Consider the following 16,501-nt stretch of genomic DNA (forward strand, 5'->3'; position numbering starts at 1 on the left):
ACTCACTTCATTTTGGTTAATCATTTGATAACAGTTTCCTCCTGCTCGATTCCAGTGGGTAAGTGATGGTCACGCTTTCCTTCAGCCCTGCAAAAAAAAAAAAAAGATAAATAAATAAATCTTGACTAAATCTCTAAACATGCTAAAATGATTGTACACTCTGATTCAAGCGAATATCCAGCTGTGTTTATGACATTAATGCACCATAAATGATTTATACTTTCATGATTTGGCATTTGGCTTATGTGTGTTATGCAGACACACTTAACATTTTTACATGCAAACTGTCTGTCTGTGAATTTTAATGTGAATATATCCTAAAAAAAAACAATTTTTTTTAAAAACATTATACAACTGAACAACATGCTGTTAAGTGTGTGTGTTTACGACTGTGTGTGTGTGAATCTCAGAGCAGTACTGTCACGTTGCTGTGTCTATGGCATATATAAATATGTGTTCATTTAAATGATCGTGAAGGAGAGAGTTTAAACCAGTATGAAATCGAGTCTACTGCCCTCCATCTTTGTAGGATATGATCTCTGGATTTCCAGAAAGACACTCTGCCCATGAGTTGCTGCAGCTGGTTTAACCAGCATTGCATTAACCTGGAGGGGGTTCATCACTGGTGACTTTTCAGATGAAATGACTTTTTCTGTTTCAAACAATCCCTGTGTATGGGAGAATACTGGCAGAGGCTGCATGACTGTCACCTCAAAGTACGTCTCTGGCCAGCAGAGCCCGAGATCTCTGCAGCTATTCATTCCCTAGAGTCTCTCTCACACCACACACACACACACTTGCATTTGTGCTTTATGGGGACTCTCCATAGGTATAAGGGTTTATATACTGTACAAACTGTATTTTCTATCACCCTACACCAACCTGACAATTTTTGAATTTCATTAAACACTGTTTTGTACGCTTTTTAAGCCTTTTGTTTTACAGGGACACAGGAAGTGTACCTATAAACCATGTTTACGTTGTAGTACCCATGTCATTATACACATCTGTGTCCTCATAAACCATAAATATACCATTACACACACACACACACACACAGTACTGCTCTGCTCTACTGTCGCACTGATCCAGACATTAGAATTTTCTTTCGAAATATTTAGGCATATATATACACATACACGTGTGTGTAAATAACTCTGTAGTTTGCAGATGTTGACAGCTTAACAGTAAGTTTTGAATGGTTTTTGATTTGTGCAGCAAGAAGCAAACATGCAACCGTTAGCTGTAAGCTTTATCAAATTGTATTATGAAATGCATAGATATTTTGTGCATATTTCTTAGCATAAGTGATTGTCTTTCAGTATACTACAACACAATAAGGAAGACTCCTCTGAACCATATAGTTTTTTTTTTTTTAAAGTTTTTTTTGTGTAAACCTTTGCAGTGTGTTATCTACAGAAACTCTCAAAGAGCGGTGTAGGGCCGTGTCCATATAAAGCTAGACACATGTCAGAGGCAGAGTGACAGCTGTCAGCTTTTTTTAAGCCTCTGTGTCTGTATGGCTTGAGCTTTTGACTTAGTCACTGCTGCTATACAATACATCCTGAAATGCATTTTCTTTTTCACATGGGCTAATAATATTTTATTACATTTAGCTATGACTAACGTAGATGTCTTTGAGACTTTTAAATCCCCTCTCACTTCATAACCCCACATATGACTAAAAATATATTTATTATAGACTTTTTGCACCCCTCTCATGTCATAAGCCCTTACAAGACTTAAAATTAGTTTTTTTTTTACTGCATTACAAATTAATAAATAAACTAATATTTTGAGCATGGTTCAATCACATGATTGTTGTTTGGTCATTATTCTCTCTGAGTCAATCTTGGCAGCTTTTGTGCTAAATTCACATGTAAAAAAAAGCAGAAACAAAAAGCAAATTCCAATAAAAAATATACATTTATTAAAAAAAAAAAAAAAAAGCACACAATCATTGGTTTTTGCAAAATACTATGCAACAAAAGATAGACAGCATTTCATCTCATTTGTGAGAATGTTTTCTCTTGGGTACTCAGTCACAATTGAATGTTCCTATACAATACAAAATGTATACTACTTCAAAATGCTAATAATAGCACACTCTGTGCAAATAAGTTACTGTATAACCCATATCTTTTGAATATCACGCACTGATGTTATTTGTTACATTCAGGAAAAAAAAAAACTGTCACAGTTAGCATTAATTAAGCTGAGCAGTTATGCTACAAAGCCAAGTCTCCATGCGCATGTATCGCCTACAATACGGTGAAACCAAGGTCCATTTTTGCTCTTGATGTTGGCAGTGTTTGAGTCGTCCCCATCCCCCACCCCACTCTCTCCACACGTCTGCACTCACTGGATCCCTCTGCCAACACCTCAGTCCTGACAACCAGTGGCTACTGGACTATATATATATGAAGGCCGACTGCTCTAGCATGGAGCCAGGTATGATTCCCTAGCTGACAGTCTGCATTACATCTGATGGCTGAGAAGCAAGAGCTCACACACACACTCATAGCCATACACCTCACGGATCATGACCAGCTACAAACAAAAACACTTAGGAACGATCATGCATACAAGCGTTCACAAACGCAGCCCACGCCTTCTTACACATACAACCACACTGGTGATTGGTTAAAATAACCAAGGATATTTTTGCGACGGCACAATGGCAGTCTAGTGTTTAGATACCTGAAGTTTAAGATTTTCGTTGATGCTATCGCAAGTGAACAATGCTAAATACAGGAGTAAACAGGGTCTAAAATGTTTTAATCTTGGCCACTTTCGACCTCTTCCAGAGGAAGTCGAAATTTGACCGGATTGCTTTCATAATGTAGACGTTAATATGGGCAAATACATTTGAAAACCCACAGAAGACCTCCCACTAACACAATATACAATCACTGTGGGACGTGTTGTGAGGAAGTGCACTACACGAGTAAAACTCTGCTACGCTGTACAAAAACACGCTGATTGTGGTCGAAATTGTAGCTGCTGTCTTTATCCTTTTCATTTGTTTTGCATACACAAGTTTCGTTCAGTAAATCCTACTTGTACACCAGACTCTGCACTCCCGCAAAGCTTATGTAGAGTGTGACGAAATAAGAGGGAAGTGTCTCGAGGAAATCCAAAAACAACTGGTCACAGGAGAGACATCTGAAATGCATTTTAATACCAGGTGGATACAGTATTTCTCGGATCAATGAAAAGGCGTCTTAAAACCAGACGGAAACACAGCCTTCTATATTTCAGCTGAAACAAAAGAAACATCAGTCCAGCTGTGGATAATGCCGTGTGTAGCCACGTGGCACGAAACAACTGTAACTATGTGAATGATTGTTGCCTATTGTTTAAATTGTTGTCCTTTTCATCTACGCCACCAACCTTTCCACTTTCTTATCTCATTTCTAAGCACGGTTAGTGCAGGAGATACTCTCGTTTCCTCCCATTAGCCACTGACAGGCTTGAGTCTAAAACATGCAGGAATTTAATTACATTCGGTCGGCTCTCGTAACAGCGGTCTGGTTGAGGTGGAGGTAGGTTGCACGCATCAGGTATAAGTGTGTGTGTGGGTGGGTGGGTGCCAGAAGGAGGGAGTTGTGCTGACACCTCTGTTGCCCACTTTCACGCTAATTAACACTTCTCAGATATACCGGGTGACGGTAGTCTACATGGCAGGCTCAAGAGGACATTTGCACAGACCTTTTGTCTCGGAACACTCTGTGCAGATAAAGGTACGTGCGAAACTTGCAACAAACGTGTGTGCGGCAGGATAATATATAAACACATGCACAAATCCCTAACTGACAACAACTGATGCACACACGTGAAATGGATCTCCAACAATGCCACCTCATTATCCCATCCCTGCTGGTTGGCATCTGTAGAAAGTCATGCAGTAGCTCTGTCCGAACCAGGATAACACAGGACCACGGCGGTGTGATTCCTGCAACTGTCCGTTCTCCACGATAATGCCTCGCTGCCACTCTGCACTGTAATATCATGTCTATTTGATGCTTTCCTCCACACTGAATTCAAAGGAAGCCCATCACTCTATGACAGTCGTGTCAGTCCTGCTGATGGATGAATGTAGCACATTTCAACATGAGAATGTATAAAACTAATGCTTTGCTTGACCTTCTATTATTAGCACTTATTTTACCCTCTCAAATGGTTGATCACCATAAATCAGAAGTATACCTACATACACTTTTAACTGCAGTTCTAGTACATATTTGCAAGTGTAACACGCATTTGGCATTATGCAAGGCTTCTACAAAGCGTTCTATATGTTTTTGTGCGTCTGTATGGGGGAGATACACAAGGAGGTAAGCATTAAGAGTCATTTCTAGCACTCCTGCCTCGGCAGTGCCAAGAGGACGCGCAGAGATGAAAGGTAATGCAAATGGAAGTGTCATACAGCGAGTTCTATTCCAGACAGCCACCTTTGAAATAATTAAGACAGTGGAATGGAGTGGAGCCCGAGTGAGGAATAGCAATTCCTCTGAGTGACTCCTTCTTCTAAAGACAGCGAGCAATAAGGCACACCTCTGCTGTGCAAATGTTATGACAGCATTTCCATTGAAATGTTTGTTAAATTTGCCAAAAGGGTATTTTAATGTTAAGTTGATGATCACTTTATATTAATAATGACTTTAGCAATTAACGAGATGGGTGTCACATTGAACACAATCTTTTTGAAACATATCAAAACGCGTTAAATTTACAAGAATCTGGCCTTCTTTTTAGCTTCAGCCAAGGGCCACAATTCTACGTAGGGCAAATAAATATTCAAGCAGAATTTTCTAATCGCACACAGCTAAAGATGAATACAAAGTGGGTGAAATGCAGACGATACCATGCTGTGTTGGAATATGGGACGTGTTGTGCCGGATAAGTACAAGGCTTGCCACAAGCAATTCGCATATGTAGCTGACAAAAAAGGGGCGGGTTTATGCATGCAAATGGGTTTCTAGACATGCACATTGCCAGAGACGCTAGCTAATTTCATAATTGGCGAGCATGGTTATGCGAATGCGGTGGTGAGTTATTGGAACATACGAGGTGGGTAAAATTACGAGGTAATCAAGAGCGTGCCAGCGGACATTTTAGGTCTATCCTTTTCGCATGCTCACCACTGCTAAATTCTTTAAGATGGTGGCACCTTGAAGGAAATGCTACTGCGCTGACGGAGCCCAGCCCACCTCCTCCCTACTCAGAGTCTGCAATGCGATTCTAGGAAGATTGTATGGCACCCTTAACCTACCCCACCTGCATGATAAATTTTTAATTCCCACGTCACTAATAAGGATATTAAGCAGAGAGTCTAGAGCGTCCGCATATATGCATGAGTCCGCATGCATTAAATTTGCACAGAATGGAGCGATTCAAATGTGAGTATGCTAATGTGCAACACTTCACTGTGCAACATTACTGCCATGTATGACAAATGCTGCCTTTGGATAGTAACCCGTGTTACCGTGCATAGAGAATCTCTGCACAGATTTTCTAAGAAATTAGGTGGCACAACCCTAATTATAATGATTTCACCTGACTTGATTATTACGGTAAATGGCCTAACGTTTTTTTCAGAAAACAAACTCAATATAAAGCCAGATTTAAACTGCATTATTCACTCCTGAAAAATTTCTGGTAACATATTTAAAAATAGGTTCCTTCAAACAGATCCTTAAAACGTAAAAAAAAAAAAAAAAAAAAATCCTGTTAAGTAAAAATTATTTTGTAAAGAATGTAGGCTTTAAATTATACTTTTTTTTGGTAAATAATATTGTCAAGCTTCTCATTGGCATGACATGCATCATTTGGCTCTTTCATCAGATTCGAGTTCTGAGGGGTATTTGAGACACAGTTATTGACTTATTTATAGCCCTGAGAATTTGCATAATCTAAATTCAGCAGACAACAGACATCCTCAGTCAAGCTGCTGTAGTTAACGCCACTAATGCATACAGTGTCACAGCACTGTTATTACTTAGATTGCTTCTGGCTTAGAGTAAAAAATAATATTATTCAATCTTGTACCATTTTACAACTGTCATTATCTGTCAATTACCAATTACACTCATTGTGACAAGACATATTACATGATATATAATTCACAATGATAGATATTTGACAAAATCAACAGTAGTATTACACAATAGATTAAATCAATAATTCAGTCACTTAAAAAACACTGAGTCTCATACTGAACTGAGTTTGAAGTTTAAGTCAAGATTGAACTACTAAATGCAGGATTGAACTGTGGCATTTTGACCATTACAATTTGTGAGAATTTACTCATGTTACGAAGGGTAAAATATCATTTTTGCAATCACTGTACTGCTTCTAAATCTTGACACTGAGGTTAATTTGCTCCATGAATCATGCTGCAGGGTTGTTCTATTTGAACTAACATTTTGGTACTAGACCGGTCTGCTTCTCTGAGATGTCAAAGAACTGTGCATTGACTCTGATAAATCAAGCTTTGAGTGCGAGATATCAGATTGTTGCTGAATCATTGATGTTCCTAATTGCACACACACACCATGACAAATCTGGATGCAAACACACACAAGCACATACAAGCATAGAGAATCTACCTCTTACTAATACACACAAGTACATGGAACCTGTTCTGCTTTTGCACATTGCCATCATACGCATGTGAGATCACCCTTGTTGCCACAGCGACTCCAACCAGCGGGGACAACACTGTACATGTGACCTGGTCGAGAAGGGGCTGGTCTACAGGATGCTCTGTGCCAACATGTATCTGCTTGTTTAACATCGCAGCACATTTTACACCCCTTTATTCCATTAGTTTGTAGGAAGTAAACTTACACATGCACATAAGGTTACTGAATCTAGAAATGCTTCTTAAGAAACCAGTGGGAGATAAAAGAGAAAAAGCTACTGCACTTATCCCATCACAACACAGTAAAAAGTATCAATATGCGGCAAATTATTTACTAAATGTCACTTTGTGTGTCAAACTAAATGTAACTTGTGGGACATACAACCTGAAAGTAAACCTGAATGTTGTTGTAAAATTGTGTGACTTCTCTTATCTGCGCCCAGGGACTAAAAGCTTAACCATAAGCTTTCTCATCATAAAATGAGATATATAAATACATAAAGAACTGGATAAACAGATCTAACATGAACAGAAGACTGCCTATTTGAATTCAGTGATGGAACCACTAACTAAAAAAAAAAACACAAAAAAAAAAACACAACCCTTTTAAATCTCTCTGTATAACTCATGTTATAAAAAAAAAAAATCTAATTAAATTTCATCTTACTTGTTGTGTCCCACTGGCTTTGAATATGGCTAGTTATGCTATTTACATTTGCATCTATTTTCTCTCCAAATGCGAAAGAGCACAGGCCATGTTAACAATTAACACTCAGGAAGTTAAAAACTAAATAGACTAAGCATCCAATGATTATATATATATATATATATATTTAAAATTTGAGCAAAACAAACTATATTCAAGAAAATAAACAGAAACGATGTCAATTCCCCAAATGCTAACAATTCGATGAGAGGAGCACAGTATTAAAGGCAACTGTGCAGAAGCGCTGTGAAAGGTTTGTGGCTGAGAACAGGCGGAGGATGCGGAGTAGCCAAAAATATGAAGATTGCTTGCCCAATGAATACAGATAAGCTGCCATGGTCGCCATGGTTATAGTATTCAGCCAATTACAGGACAGCAATATGTCTGAACTGTCTAAGACACACACAATAGTAAACGGCTCATTCATAGAGCTGCAGGCAGCCAGCCTACTACATAAAAATTAATATTCAAAAGGAACCTAGGAGTTCAGCTCAATCTAGGTCCTAAATCATCTAAACATGCTGAATATTTAGTTGAAGCTCAGAGCGATGTGTCTTTACTCATTTTTTATAAAAACCTCAAAAACAGAGATTATATTTTTACATCAAGATATGATCTAGCAGGTGTAAATCCTCACACACAAAAAAATTATAATAGCTAATTTATCAACTATGTATTTTATATGTTAAAGTGAAAGCACTGGCTTATAGCATGCAGCGCTGTCTTCTCTAGTATCACTGATATTCTTAAAAAAAAAAAAAAAACATGACCCATTTCTATCACTCAAAGCATGTGGTATCTTAGTAATGAAAGAAGTGATCTCAAAAATGATTTGCAAACATTGAACACCACATTCAACCTTTCAACAGTACACATTAAATTGCATTGCGGACATTTTGAATAGATTGACTGTCAAGTCCTGGTTCATAGCAAGCGCTGGATATGTAAAAGGACATGTCACATTAGAGGAATTATGAAGGTTTCGACTGCTGTGTTAATGGAAATATGCATGGTTTTGTGATGCAATAATACTAATAAACTAAAAAAATAAATAAAAAAAAAAAAAACTGGAGAAAATGTCTAATTAATTTTATATGACACATAAGTAAAAAGCATGTTTTTGTCTTTTCTCAACAGATTCTGGTATTTGCCTGACAATATCACGTTCTCTCTCTCTCTTATTATTATTATTATTATTATTCTTGGCAACACATAAGGCCCTGCTATTACAGGTTTTCACAGACATGAGCCGGGGATGAAAACTACTTTAGGTTGTCAGGCATTTAAACAAAGCTTTTTTTAAATAGATCATAATTTTGAAAAGTAAAACTACAAATACAGTAACAACAACAGTAACATATTTTAATTGATTTATTTGTTTAAAAACATGCTGTTGGCTAGATAATAAAACAATTATTTCGTTTTAAAATGTGTTTAAAGCTATGGGATGTTTCTAAGACTGAATGAAATTACCATTGCAGGTGTTTAATTTCTTGATAATGTTACAGAAACGATGCTGTATGGTTGAAGACAGAATTTTTTTTAAGGCTTGCTGATTTAGCTAATCAGTGCTAACCCTACAAAAAAAGTCTTCAACTAACTTGCCTTACAGGCCTCTAAAATATCGTATTATTTAAAAAACATAAAAAAAAAAAAAAAAAAAAAAAACACGACAAATAAAATCATAACAGCGTAGACCTACAGGCCTATTAAAGGTCTATTGCAAAGAATAAATACGGTATAATGAGAGGGCGTTAAGCCAGACGAAAGAGAAAAAGAAAAAAATCTCACACTTGTCAAGTTCAAATGCAAGGCTTTGAGGACAATAGGGGTGATGTCATGTTTCAACGCGGTCTAATGCAGAGTTGCTGCAAATCTATGGTTCAGAACTTCAAGCTCAATACGCTACTTCTTTTACATAAACACGCCTTGTTATTCCCACACTTAAAAAACAATTCACCTCAGCAGTAGCAGCGTAGCTACAGCTATCATGCCTGTGAGATATTCACAGCCGTTAGACTACTGTTCCTGCTTTGGGGCCCGCGTCTGCTGATGCTGGGAACGGTCGCCACTTTCTAAAGGGATGCAGATGAGTCGGGTGCACTTGACATCTTTTCATGACCCATGTCGCCCCCAGCCCCCCAGCCCGTCGGCGCTGTCTGTCATATTCTGGATAGGGCCGTGGCATTGCCACTTGCCCTCGAGCGTGGGAATGGGAGCGTCCAGACGTTCACATCTACTGCGCTCCGTTTAACGGAATCAATTAAGGAGGACCGACCCCCTCGCTCCCCATGTGCCCACCCCTTTTCATTTTTGTCAGCTCTCTCTATATGTCCTAATTATTTCTGTTTGGGATGCCAGCGCCGTTTCCTGGCCAAAGGCGACCGAGCTGAAATAAATAGTGAGCACGTGGGTTCCTCTCTCTTCACGTGTCAGTTTTCAGTAAATTGGTGAGACCACACAAACTCGAGTATTATTAATTTAACCTCTGCGAATCTATTAATTTATCCTGTTGGGTAAAACAATACCATACTTAAGGAAAAAGGAAGCTGACTTTTTTGTTTACTTGCGTTAATGTTTACAATATTTTTTTGCACGCTAGCGTTTAGTAGAAACTGCATATAGCCTACTACTTTTCAAAGCAGCGTAACACCATATGCAACCTAAAATAATAATTTAAATAAATAAATAAATACAGTAATACTACTACTACTAATAATAATAATACATTATTGTCTGACGTTGTGTTCTAACAGATCTCTTGATAGTGGCAGATAGCCTAATATAATACAATGTATTTTTGTATCTTCGTGTCATTAGGCATCCAGAGTTTTCGATGAGCCAGGAGGCAGTTTTTACTTTCGGTTATCTAGCTTTATGAAGTGGAACATACTCATACAGCTAGATAACCAAAGATAACAACTCGCTTCCAATTCCACAACAGCAATCCCCGGACACCTCAGTGGATAAATCCAAGTGAAGAACTTGCTAAAACAATAAAACATAGGCACAGGACTTCACAATTGTCATTTGTAGTTCTTAAAAGTAGGTATGCTCGCAACAAAAATAAATGACAGCTTCTTCACAGGGTAATGAGGATCAAAACGGAAGCTATAATCCATTTGACATCGGAGCAGTTAATGTTAAAACAATATGCGAGTTGGAGTAAGGGAGCCGGTCGAATAAGAAGCAGTCATCCTCGCATAGGCCATCATTTGCATTGCAAATTACCTCCCAATCTCACAAAAGGCTCCTTTGGCTCTATTAAATCGTAGCAGCAGCGATAGATATCCCACGGAACCAGCAGCGAGATTATACAAAGGAAAAATCCGATTCCAGAGGAAAAAAGTGCACGCGGAAATAACATCGCGTTTGTGTCGGCACTGAATGGAGAGATCTCTCTTTTATTTTTGGCCGAGGGGTGGCAGGTTGTCCGTGCACGGAGGAGATCGGTAATGCCACAGATCCCTGAGAGCTGCTATGAGAGAGACGAGAGGAGGATTGTGTTGCTGCTGCCAGCGGTCTGAGAGAGGGAACAGGGCCACATCTCGAGGAGTGGGGGGTGGAGGGGGTAAGCGGGGGGACGGGCTTCCAATACCAAAATATGGACCAGCCAGAGAAGGTCAAAGGTCTCGGACCACGGGAGTGCAAGGTGATGATAATGATGATGTCATTAGAAATCTCCAGAGTGCGTTTGCATCCCTTGAAGCGCCGATCCTTTTTGCTGCTCGCATGACATATTTTCAACGACGAGAATACTTGATGGAAATATTTGAGAGGCAATGCCAATCACCCAGGATCACGAGGATTTCAAATTTCAGTGCGTCTGAATACATGCAGTGTTCGCCGGCGACAAGATTATTGCGATCGTTCCTCTGGCATTGCCATGTCAACACACAAAGGTATGTATAGCAGCTGCTCTCTAGACAGAGTAAGGTGGTTTCTATTGCTAGCATATGTTGATGCTCTCACATTTGAAATTGATTACATACTTTCTGTGCCGTGAGAACTGTAATTGAGTGCAGTAAGTGGATAACAAACCTATCAATCAAAACGTGATGATGTCTTTAAAGCATTTGTGTGGATTTCATAATATGGGACTCTAAGCACAATCTCTCTCTTTCTCTCTCTGTGTGTGTGAGTGTTATCATTGTAAAGTTGAAAAACATACTAAATAAAATGATCTGTCACTGATCTTATACAATGTGTCTTCAATTCATTTTCACACGTTCTCATTAACTGCAGATTATCTGAAACACATCAGGACATATGGATGTCAGCACACAAGGTGTTCTGTAGGCCTGTACAGTAACATGCACAAATAACTGAACTCTTGCCTTACAGGTCTCTAATTGTGGCCACATCCAAGGTCAAAAGACAGCCATCATTTTGTATTTAATCTAATATGATGGTCAATTCTTACTTAACTGGTTTAGGTGAATCATGTCACAGCAGTTTCAATTACTGGCCCCAGTGGCCCTTGCTGCAAAAGTCTCTATTTAGACAATAAATAGCTATAAGTAAAAAAAATAAAAAAAATAAATAAATAAATAAATAAAAATAAAAAAAACCTATCCCTCCTTTCTAAAGCATAGCCAAACAGAAACAACACACACAAAGCACTGGTAAAATTTATAAGAGTGAATAAAACATTTCATTCACATGCTCAAATGAAGCTAAGCAATATCACATATTATGTATAGGCTTAAAGAAAAAAAACTGACATTATATGTAGTTGCTTGTGTTTCCTGAAACACCACCACCACAAAAAAAAAAAAAATAGTTTCTTCTGTCTAGAATCCTAAAGAGGTTCGATCAACATTACAGTGTTTAAATTAGAAGCAATGACAGCTCACATGCATCTCATGTAAATGTGTGTGAAAGAAGATAAATGGTGTGACTGATGTATTGACATGCAGTCTAAGCAGGTTTTCTGTTCCAGATGCTAAATTCTCCTGCGCACAATGACAAGTAGTGATACTTTGTTACCTGCTAGTATAGGCTACTTGCAGCATCACTGCACGAGACTTTGGCCTTGAGACAAGTGCTTTGTGTTAGATAAGTCCAAAATATGTTAATATCTATGACGTTGTAATATCCACCCCAAAAAATTAATTCGTCCAACTAATAGCACTGTAGTATTTTTAATGGCCACAAAAAAAAAAGAAAAAAAAAGAAAGAGAGAAAGAGAAGTGTTTCCATATGTACTCACTTGAGCAAATGTTTTATTATTATTATTATTATTATTATTATTATGCTGAAGTCGACGTGACCAGATGCAACTCCTGCTGTAGGTAAGAAGCCGGCGTGCACGGAGAGCTTTCGGTTTAAAATTGCCGCTAATACTCAGTTGATTACGCGTGTCTCAGCTGCTCTGATTCTCACAAGAGCACAGTCCAAGCGCACGAGAACGACAGCCACCGTATAAGCGAGAGCCAGTGAGGGGGTGGGGGGGGGGGGGGGGGGAGGAGGGGTTGAGAAGTTTCCCATAACCTATTTGTCTGCAGCACCAAATAGAAAAGTGCACTGTTGAGCAGGGAAGGTCGGCATGTTTCCCCCCCTTTCTTTTTCTTTTCTTTTTTCTTTCTTTTTTTCATGAAGGGTGTTCGGGAGGGGGCAGTCCTCTCTGTGAAAGAAAGGACGTGCTCTGAAATTCAAACAAGTTCGCCAGGTCTTTTGTTGGACTTGAACTGAGGAGGCATTGTTCCTCTATTGGCGTGGACTAGCCCCGAGTTCCCAGACCAGGTTACGGATTGACTGCGGTAATGAATTTGCTCCGAGCGCTTCTGCCCAACACGTTTTGACTGACGGAACGCAGTGGCCATCTGACACTGAGAGGACATCATTAGCTCGGAGAAAACTTGCACACTGATACCTAATAGCTTGTGAAGGGGAAAACAATTAAAGAAGAAAAAAAAGAATGAAAGAGAAAAGTTATATTTTTAATATATATAATTTAAACCCACCATAACCTCATGTGCGAGTGCGCGTGGAGGTACAGGATAGGGCCTCATAACCCTGCCATGAGTGTGAAGGCCTATAGGTTACACGTAACAATATTTGCAGTGTGGGAATTATATAGTCTACAGGCAGTCCTCTTTTAGCTCTTCTAGTTACAACTGCAACTGTCTAAAATTGTTTTTAAATAATGCATCATACTTTTGATATGCGAATTTATAATGATGTTAGAAACAATCATAAAAATTTTGTCAGTGCCCTATCCAATGATGATCCTAACCAAAAGTGCTGCATACCGTTGCTATAGTTACCTCAGCTGGTGACTGAGATTGCTGTTCGCCAGCATTATATTTAAATGCGCGCGCACTGATTTACTTTTACTCAATTTTGAAACATATGTAACAGAGAATATGCACTCCAGATCTATTGTTTTGACCTTCAATGAAGGGGGCTTCAAACCTTAATTAAATTCAAACCTTAATTAAAAGGGGTCAGGATCACCAGACTACCCCCCCCCCCCAAAAAAAGAGGGGGGGGGGGGGGGGGGCAAAAAACTCAACAATTCACACCATGCATAGGCTATTTCTACATTGTTGTCATAGTCATTATAGAAATATATTTTCTTTTTATTAGTATTATTTAATGATCAGGATCAGATTTTTAACACAACATTTCCTAATTTGAGATTCTGAACGCTTCCAAATAATGTTGCCCAATTCGTATTCTTCACAGTTCTCAATTATTGCTGGCACTTGAGTTGGACTAAAACGAATTCACGTTTAGATTTTACAACGAGGTCACGTCCAATGACGTAGCAAGCCTATCGGCTACGTGCAGCCATATTTAAATACATCAGGGAAATTAGCGCATCAAATATGCAAATCCCCCAACACAGCCTTTCTTTCAGCGGTCGGAGTAATTTCCCCTCATCGGCTTCGAGGTGGCTCGTTTCTTTTTCGGAAGAATATGTAAGTTGCTGTTTTTGTTGAAAGGCAGAACCTTTCTTGACCGTGAATACTGGATCATATTCAGCAAAGAAGCGGAGACTCTGTGCCAGGGAAGTCGCCCATCATGCATAATGAGACGCTGCTCCGCCATTCTTACATCTCCACCGCAGTTGGTCTATTTGGTCCTATTTTAATATTGATGCATATTTAAAAGGTATATTTGAATTTCCTTTGCATTCACGGTGGCTGTGTTGTTTTGGTTCCATTTTATTTCATTCGCATTTGCCAGAATGATTGGGCTCTTCGCGATGCTGATTTTATATTGTATTGTAGGTTACAGCATTGTGTCCATTTTTGCATAATTTCATCCATTTAAAGAAGGTTAAACAATCCGTAACGTTTTTTTTTCTTACTTATTCATTCTTTAGGATCCGTCGATAAATATAAATATTATAAAATACCACTGTAAATATTCAAAAGCATTATAAGCGAACAAAGACATTTGAGCGGCTCAAACAAAAAGGCACAAATAGCATTGTGTTATATTAGCATATCATTCATCTGAAGCATCTCTCCTTCGGTTAAAAGATACTACAACTGTAGTTAGTTACTAGACAAAGGAAATATTTGCATACAATTGGAAGTCGTCTATGCAAAATTGCTATGCACTTAACAGTATCAACACATTATTATTACAGAAAAAAACAGTTTTTATGAATATTTTGTCACTACATAGTAATTCAAAAATAAGCATCGTGTCTTTAGTTCTCTTTAGCTGCCTTAACCCACATGGACAGTCTGATAATAGTCTAAAAGAAAAGCTGAAATCATGAGGCAAATATTAGAAAATTAATTGACGAACGAAATCAATTTCTTTGCAATTCACACAAACATCATCGTCGTCAAAACTTACCGCCAAAGTCATCATTAGGCCTAATATCCACTTTCTATTAATATAATTGCGTTCACTTTCGAGTCATGAATCTTTTCCAGAACTTTTTGCGCAATCTTAGGCATTTCTTCTTCATAGTTCCTAATCGTAAAGCGTCTGATCTTCATCTTGTGAACCTTTGCTCAACTGATCTGGCACCCAATAGAAGTGGACAGACGGGCACACGTAAAGATTTACTCCCAATGGGTCAACACACGTGCTGTCCTGCCCGCATGCTTTCCGCCTTAAACAAACTTCAGACAGCCCTGCTTTATCTCTTTATACGAGCAGACGTCAATGAGAGAAACAGGACTTACTTGGACTCTGCATGTCCTCGTCTTGGCGACTTCGTACGGTCCGAAGTTGTGCAGCACATGTATGATCTGCTGCGACTGTTTGCAACACAGCAGGATCGCGATTACCATACTTATGCATATGTAAAACCTATTGAGAAAAGGATTTCAAACTTTCCCACAGCTCCTATAAATATATCAATGACTCACCATAAAGTCCTGAGTTAAAATATAAACCCTGTTTAATATAAAACTATTATGTATGGGTAATGAATTCTGACAGTTATCTTCAAATCTTAATTTATTTTCATGATATGTTATTTTGCATTGAATTATAAGCATTATTTAGTTTTTGTCATCGAGGGGTCTTCTGGATTAAGTAGGCTGATATAGCAAGTTTAACGTTAACATAGCGTGGATATGTAGTCAAATGACTTCGCGGAGAATGAAAGAGATTTCAGGCCATTCCTGATGACACCCTTATAGTCCAAAAGTGTCTTAACAGACTGTTTTCGAGGCTCAGAAAAATCGAGGTTTCACTGAGAGAAATTGGCATTTGTAGGATTTTTGTACACTGACTCTTTCACACTTTTTAACCGTTAGCCTACACCACTTTAGATTAACGTTTATGAAATATATAAATCTTGTATAGGCTATTTTACGTGTCCCTGTAAATACACAGGTCTGTTATTAGATTGAAAAGATTAATACAATTGAGATAAACATACAAAGGAAAAATGTAATAAACTGTCTTTATGGTCACTTATGGCATCAGAATAATATTATATATATATATATATATATATATATATATATATATATATATATATATATATATATATATATATATATATATATATATATATATATGGATAGATAGATACACACACACACACACACACTATATATATGTAATCCAGCCTCTTTAATTACGCGCGTAAATGATGAGAACAAGACAATCTAAAATGTCTTAAGCGAGCCGTAGGCTACAGCTCATTTTACTTTCTCCTCTCCCTTTTC

General features: G+C 38.3%; 1 long non-coding RNA gene across 2 annotated transcripts in view; it reads right to left on the reverse strand.

The window, feature by feature from the left end:
• Positions 1–16,244, reverse strand: part of LOC113079228 (uncharacterized) — a 38,159-nt gene extending 21,915 nt beyond the window's left edge. The window contains exons 1-2 of one of the 2 annotated variants that reach the window (XR_003281669.1): positions 15,506–16,244; positions 7–87 (exon numbers count right to left, since the gene is read on the reverse strand). This is a non-coding gene — a long non-coding RNA (uncharacterized LOC113079228). The other variant, XR_003281670.1, reaches the window with a different exon arrangement.
• Positions 16,245–16,501: the final 257 nt, after the last annotated feature.

The sequence above is a fragment of the Carassius auratus genome, chromosome 5, assembly GCF_003368295.1.
Source record: "Carassius auratus strain Wakin chromosome 5, ASM336829v1, whole genome shotgun sequence".
NCBI lineage: Eukaryota > Metazoa > Chordata > Actinopteri > Cypriniformes > Cyprinidae > Carassius > Carassius auratus.